This window comes from Rhinolophus sinicus, linkage group LG02, assembly GCF_036562045.2.
Source record: "Rhinolophus sinicus isolate RSC01 linkage group LG02, ASM3656204v1, whole genome shotgun sequence".
In the NCBI taxonomy this organism is placed as follows: Eukaryota; Metazoa; Chordata; class Mammalia; order Chiroptera; family Rhinolophidae; genus Rhinolophus; species Rhinolophus sinicus.
In genome coordinates this window covers 119,200,430-119,207,594 of record NC_133752.1, presented here as the reverse complement: position 1 = coordinate 119,207,594, position 7,165 = coordinate 119,200,430, and the positions used below count along the sequence as shown (strand labels likewise).

Genomic DNA, 7,165 nt, shown 5'->3' with positions numbered 1-7,165 from the left:
CTCTCTGATGCATTTTAGGATGGTTAACTGCCTTCTGAGGCTTTCTCCACTACATGCCAGTAACATCCCCACCCCTCAAGTTGTGACAATCAAAAATGTCTCCAGATATTTGTCCCCAGTTGAAAATCATTAGACTGAGCTAGCTTTCTCTGGCTTCCCATCTTAACCTGGGCCCAAGGCACCAGAGTTGTCATAATATTTCAACACTGTTTGAACATACATATATAGTTCTATGAACAAAAGCAGCAGAAATAAGAATTGTTAATATTAGTATGGAAGTTATAATACATGGATGTTTACTTGTACCAGGCACTGAGCAACGTCTATTGCCTGTGGCCAATATCTACGCAGTTAACCCCTGCATTATGTGAAAAATATAATTTTTGTCCCCAAAGACCTTACTTTCTGGCTGGCGAGACACACAGTCCATGAATTTAAAATGGGCTTCAGACCATTTACAAAGTAGCACACTGATGAAGTGGGTAGGGCTGAAAAGGACGCTGAGTGAAGGGCTGGTAAGAGTCCAAAGGGAAGGGGTGGGGTGGAGAAGAGTGAAGGTGCGTGTCGCAGTGGGAGGTACTGCCAGGGCAGAGGAGGGAGACCAGCTGTGGGTGAGGGGCAGCCGGCTTGCCCAGAGCAGTGCGCACTCAGAACTCAGGAGAAAGGCAGTGAAAGCTGAGGGAGGAGCTTGCGGAGCCCTGAGGTCCCGCCCAGGGGTTTAGCTTTAATTTTATGTGTAAGTGACAAGAAGGCTTATCCTGAGAGGGGCAGTGAAGTAAAAGGAGCTTTTTGATGAAAACACCTTTCATTTCTATGACAAAAGCTTTGAAGGAATTTGAAAGACTACTCAGAATGCCATTTAACTTCCCAGGATGGCAGTCAAGGGACGGTTTTACAGGTGATTTGTATGAAAATTTAGAGTCCAGCCAGACTTACATACTCAACCATTTCAGAGCAGTTAAATTATTACGTCGTCGTATTGTGCAGTGGCTATATCTTCATTACAGGATATTCAAAAATGCCTCGCTCCCTGCCCAATAAAAGCCGGAGACAGCAATGCCAGAGTTATCCAAAGAAAGAAACCACATACAATACTGGCTGGGGCATGGATGTTGGGGTCACATGGGTTTCGGCTTGAGTCCTGACTCCATCATGTACTATTTGTGTGATTCTCTTCCATACGTTTTCTCTTCTGTAAAATGGAAATAAGAGGTGTAGTGGAAGGAATCATATGTTGGAAATATTGGGATGAATCGATAATAGAAAATAATAATATAATATAATATGTGCAATTTATAATATAAAGCACTTAGCAGAATTCCTGGCATCTAGTAAGGACTCAATAAATGTGAACTATGTTATTATTCATGCTAAAATGTAAATATTTTTCCTCAAGAGTTTTCAATATGTGCTAGAATCTCTTGAGGTTGCCTTTCACAGGTAAATATGTTTTGTGAATTCACAAAATGAGAATTTTTCACCCAGGATTGATTTGACTAATTAATTAATTTTATTGTAATTAATTAATTAATTTTATTAGTTTCAAGTGTACAAAACAGCATACTGATTAGACATTTATATACCTCACCAAGTAATAACTCCGGTAAGTCTAGTATCCATCTGACACTGTACATCGTTATTAGAATATTACTGACTGTATTCCTATATGCTATATATTTCCATGACTATTTTTTTTAAAATTACAGTTGACATTAAATATTATTTTATATTAGTTTTAGGTGTAGAGCATAGTGGTTAGACATTTATATAATTTAAGAAGTGATCCCATTGACTAGTCTAGTATTCCTCTGACACTATACACAGTATTTACAATATTCCTTTCTATATTTCTCATACTGTACTTTACATCCCCATGACTCTTTTGTAACTACCAATTTGTACTTCTTGCTCCCTTCACCTTTCCTACCCAGCCCCACAACCTCCCTCCGGTCTAGTAACCATCAGTTTGTTACAAAATGAGAATTTTTTTAAAATCAAAGATATGGTATGAGGAGGAAAGCTTCAGCTCTGCTTGGAGAATAGAAAGAGATCAAAGTGCATTTTGTTTATAACTAAAAGGCTAGAGAAAGAATGAGCAGATAGGGTCTGAGTTCCTGAGAAGTGTTACATAGAGAGCGGGAACTAAGGCAGAGCTGAGGCATTGTATGTAGGCCCACCGGCTGGGGCACAACTGCACCGCCTGCCCCGGGAAAGGGTCATTTCTTGGAAGGAGTTTTCAGTGCTTTCGGATGTTCCACAGGGTACTGGCATCTCCATATTGTTTCCTGGCTGCCTTTCCCCTCAATTCCAAAGAAAATAACAAGAAGGGTTTGGAGCATCTCAAACTCATCCTGCTGCTCTCAATTCTGGGAAAGAATGAAAAGGGGCACCGTTCCTTGTCTAAAATGAGCTGAGTCTTGTCCTGGGGCTGTTCTCTCCCTAGAGCCATGTACATGTCACTTTCCCACAGAAAGGAGCGAGGTGCCTCCTACGTGGTGAAGGAGGTGGCAACACAGATAGTAGTTTCAATCCAAAACTGAAGGATGCTATGAAGGGATGTAGCATAAGCCAAAACTATTAATCAAAAAGGAGTCTGACCTGCTGTCAGACTGGTGAATAGGAGATAGGGCAGAGAGGCGAGAAGGAGTCCAATGCCAAGGCCAAGAAAGTTGCCGTGTCTCAAGGAATCAAATGGGGTTACCAAACCCAAAGCAGTCATTTTGATCTATTGGCTCTATGCCTAGGATGCCCAGCTCTGGATCTAGATTTATCATGAGGACTAAACAATGTCCTTCCGTTTGAGGCAGTTCTAACTTCAGTTTTAAGACGCTGTCTCTGAAGTTCTGCAATGACCCCTGGTCCTCCTGAGTGTTCAATTCTTTCTACATTTGTGCCTTATCCTGACCTGATCTCCCTGGTTTCCAATTCTTTGAGTTTGCCTCCCATTTTCTTCTCTTTTGACTTTTGTTTACCTGTCTCTGGGCTACCTGTTCAATGTGTTCCTATGACCTGGTTCCATCTTCTTCCCTCGTTCATTTTCTGCCCTAATTCTCCTAATCCTGGTTTATAACCCTTCATTTCACAATTTGTTGGTGCTCAAATTTCGATGTAACAAAAGAAGAGAATCTATGGAAACTCAGAAGGGATTGTCCAGTGTTTTACAAACATGAATACTGAATTTGTTCTTCTCAAGTCCTTATCGTTGTAACTTAGTTGAGTCTATGAACTGACAGTATGTGCCTGCAGTGTGGAGAGCTTGCGATGAGGTGGGGCCCTGGAGGAGACCACCAGGAAATAACTTGTTTAGATGGAATTGCATAGTTTTGAATGGAAGGAATCTTCCTTTTTGTATCGCCCCTCTGCCCACCTTCCTTGCACTCTTAGCTGGTTAACCAGAGTTCACTTGAGTGCAACCCATGCATGAGATGGGCTCCTTATCTGTTTTATTACCCAGATGTCATTGTGCCATTTGATGTTTATTAAGTATGGCATCTTGTTATTATGGATGACACTTTCCAGAGACCAAGTGCGACAGCAAAAGCCAGCTCAAGTCTCACATTTATCAGTGTTTTGGAAGGAACATAGCCTTTTTCACTGTTTAATTACTACCTATTCCTTGGGGTCAGTAAATGCTCTCTGACTTCCTTAAGATGTTTTTGAGTTCCTTAGAAGTACAATTGCATTGTTATATTATCTGACAGCATATTAAAGATAACATAATGCTATCTTGGCTTTCTCTTCCGAGCTGTTTGTTCCCCCTCATCTTTTCCCCCTTATTGTCCACTCTTAGGTTTGTGTCATGTTGGTTAACATGTTATTTTTAACTAAAAGACATCATTCGCATGATCTAAAATTCTGCGAAAAGTGAAAAATTGAGATTAATATAAAGGACTAATATAGGTAAGTGGTGAAATTCAGAGTTATAGTGCATGTATCATATGGAAAACAGGCAGCCATTAAAAAACCATGATTTCAGAAAATGTTTAATAGCATGGAAAATGCTTACTATACAACCTAAGAGAAAAGAGCTAGATGCAAAGCCAGACAGTATAATTCAAAATAGGTGAAAATATAGCTAAGGTATACGAAGAAAAACACTGGAAAGAAAACACAAAATGTTAGAGTTCATACCTGGTATGAGCTTATGGTCAGTTTTATGTAGTTTTCTCTTTGTATATCTATGCTTTACAAGTTTAAATGTGTATTATATCATAATCTTTTTTGTTTAGTCAGATCTCACTTATAATACCTTTTCAAGTTACATCTTCTAGATCAACCATTTCCCCAGAAACCTCCTCTCCTATATATTCACTGCCCTTTGTATCTTTTAAATAGCTAAGTATTTATATGTACATCTGAACAGCTCTCATTAGCAATATATTTAATGCTACTTCCTTGTTACTTGTGAGTATGATTTCATGTGTTTGCAGTAAACAATATATACAGCTGCTAGGTAGATAGTAATCGGAAAAATGCTTTTGTTTTTTGTTTGTTTGGTTGGCTTCTTAATTATAGTGTCTAAAAAAGCAGGAACTGCCAAGAAAGTGTGGGCTTTACTGAGAGCCAGTAGTCAGAGATCAAAGTAAAATGCAATATGGGAAGACAATGAGTGGTTATGGAATGCTCTGTGTCAGGCATTTCCATATTACCCTGATTACTCTTCCCAACCTGCTTAAGAGACAGACATTTACTCCTTTTCACAGATGAAGAAGCTCACTGAGGCCATAGGAATTGCATAGGTCACGCAGCTAGTAAGTGCTGCCTCTTTTTGACTTGACTCTTCTACTTTACTTGGTCATCAATAAACCTATCTGGTGAGGCATGTATCCTTAGAGAGAGCAACCACACAATTTAAGATGGAAGTTTGGGAATGCATGACAGAAATGTATTGGTATATACCTTTTTTCATGTTTGTCACTTCAGATCAGAGCAACTTATTTTGTGTGTTGTAAGGTCGGTGTTGTCAGAGAACAAATGTTTTTGTTCCTTTTTAATTCTCTACTGTTACCAGTACACAGTGCTTTCAATCCAGATTCTCAATACTGTGTTTCCCCGAAAATAAGACCTAGCCAGACCATCAGCTCTAATGTGTCTTTTGGAGCAAAAATTAATATAAGATCCGGTATTATATTATATTATACCCAGTATTATATTATATTATATTACATTACATTACATTACATTGCATTATATAGTATATTATATTTTAAAGACCCAGTCTTATTTTAATATAACGTTAATATAATAACATTATTATATTAATATATCTTATATTAATATAATTTAATTTTATTAAAATAAGACCGGGTCTTACATTAATTTTTGCTCCAAAAGATGCATTAGAGCTGATGGTCCAGCTAGGTCTTATTTTCAGGGAAACACGGTAGGTGCTCCTACCTAGCTATTAAATCTTGGTATTATAATACTACTCATGGCACACTACTATTTTGGATCCAGAGATGTCTTGGTACATTTCACTTTGTTAGGATTTTATGTAGATGGATATTTGCTAATGAGACAACAAAGATTTGTAGACAATCATAACAATTAGTGTGGGGGCTATAGCTATATTCTCATGTGAAAAATTGAGAGAAATAAGGTGGCCTATTTTGTAGTTAATTTTTGTACAAGAATGGTGGAAAATGCCTGTGTTTTGTGCTCTTTATATAACTACTTTTTAGCAGAAAGTCTCTTAAGTTAGTGATATTTTCTGAGGTGTTAAAGTGCAGTAATAATCATTAGATTACAAATATATTGCTGAAATGAGGATACTAGTAAGATCAATAAGCAAAGCTCTAGGACTTAAATCACCAGAAACAGTGTACATGACCATTCTTAGAGTCCAAATACACGGTTGACTCAGAATATTTGATAAAATCCATAAGAAAATCCTAATAATCGGAACACCCTCAACAAAACCAAGGCTGCTAGACTTTCTCTTTAGGCATTTTTACTCATTTTATTTAGCAAAAGTGTATGTGTATCCTAGAATTAATTGATTGACTAATTAATTAACTGAATATCTAATCATGTCTCCAGTGTTCAGCGAGATATAACACTACATAAAAAGACAAAAAAGACAGTTCCTAGAGTGAACGATGCTAAAGTCTAGTACACTATTTGTATACCAAAAAGGACACAAATAACAGTAAATAAAAATGGGGAAAGGAGAAGAAATAATATGCTCTGAGTATAGACTGAGTCTCCAACGAGTCCTATCAGGTCATCCAGAGGCAGCAAATCCTGCTGGCCAGTTGATGGTGACGGGGGATCTCATAACATTTCACTTTAGAATGTGTAATGTTTATAAAGCCATGAGCCATGTAGTCCTGTTCCAGGGCAGTATTGTGTGCAAAGGAATTCAGTTACCAACAGTAATTTCAGAATATCTCAAATACCTGTATCTGTCTCTCAAATACCATGAAGGATACAAACAACTCTCAGAAAATTTCCTCAGAATTCCCCTTTTGTCTTTCTCACAAGGGGCGTTCACAGCCCACAGCTATTCTCACTCTAACGTGTTCTCTGAGCCTTGTCCTCTGACCCCAGTTGGGGTTGTCTCCATTTTCCTCTGCTCACCTCTCCTGCTCTTTATCATAACTGACTGTGAAGTCCTTCCCCTCTTCCTACCACCTCTCAAGCATTGCTCTCTCTTGGGTTCCCCGATGATTCTCCATTACTAATGCCAAAAGCATTGTTATTTTGACATTTCTTCTGTTTTCTTCTCAGACGATAGAGGAGCAGAAGAAGCTGTACAAAGCTGGAATCTTCTTTAGCAGGCTGCAAAGATCCCTAAATGAGTATTTTTGTACCCTTACAGAGGTATAAAATATTTCTTAAAACCTACCAAATCTGAGGCCCTGCACATTGTTCCTGTAATCTGTCTATTGAACTCTTCAGGCAGAGTGCTGGTGCCAATACGTTTTGTACGTCTATTGTTGCACCTTTCATTGCAACTGTGATTCACTCGGGTTAACAGCCTTCACTGCAGAAATGTAGGCCAAGATCAAACATATTCATGATGTCATTCATACGGAAGATAAAAGACAAGAATTCCTATTGTGAACGTTTGCTTTCCTTAGTCCCTTCTAGTATTTTCCAGTATTGTAGGTCTTGGTACTTTGATTTTTTCTGGTCGCCTATGGAAAAAAAAGTGGATTCTTTC

At 38.3% G+C, this 7,165-nt stretch overlaps 1 long non-coding RNA gene across 1 annotated transcript in view; it reads right to left on the bottom strand.

Moving 5' to 3' along the window:
* Positions 1–5,371: 5,371 nt before the first annotated feature.
* The window catches only part of LOC109452865 (uncharacterized), an 89,376-nt gene continuing 87,582 nt past the window's right edge, over positions 5,372–7,165 (bottom strand). Inside the window, exon 6 of the long non-coding RNA XR_012493893.1 lies at positions 5,372–7,139. This is a non-coding gene — a long non-coding RNA (uncharacterized LOC109452865). The remainder of the gene's footprint in view (positions 7,140–7,165) is intronic.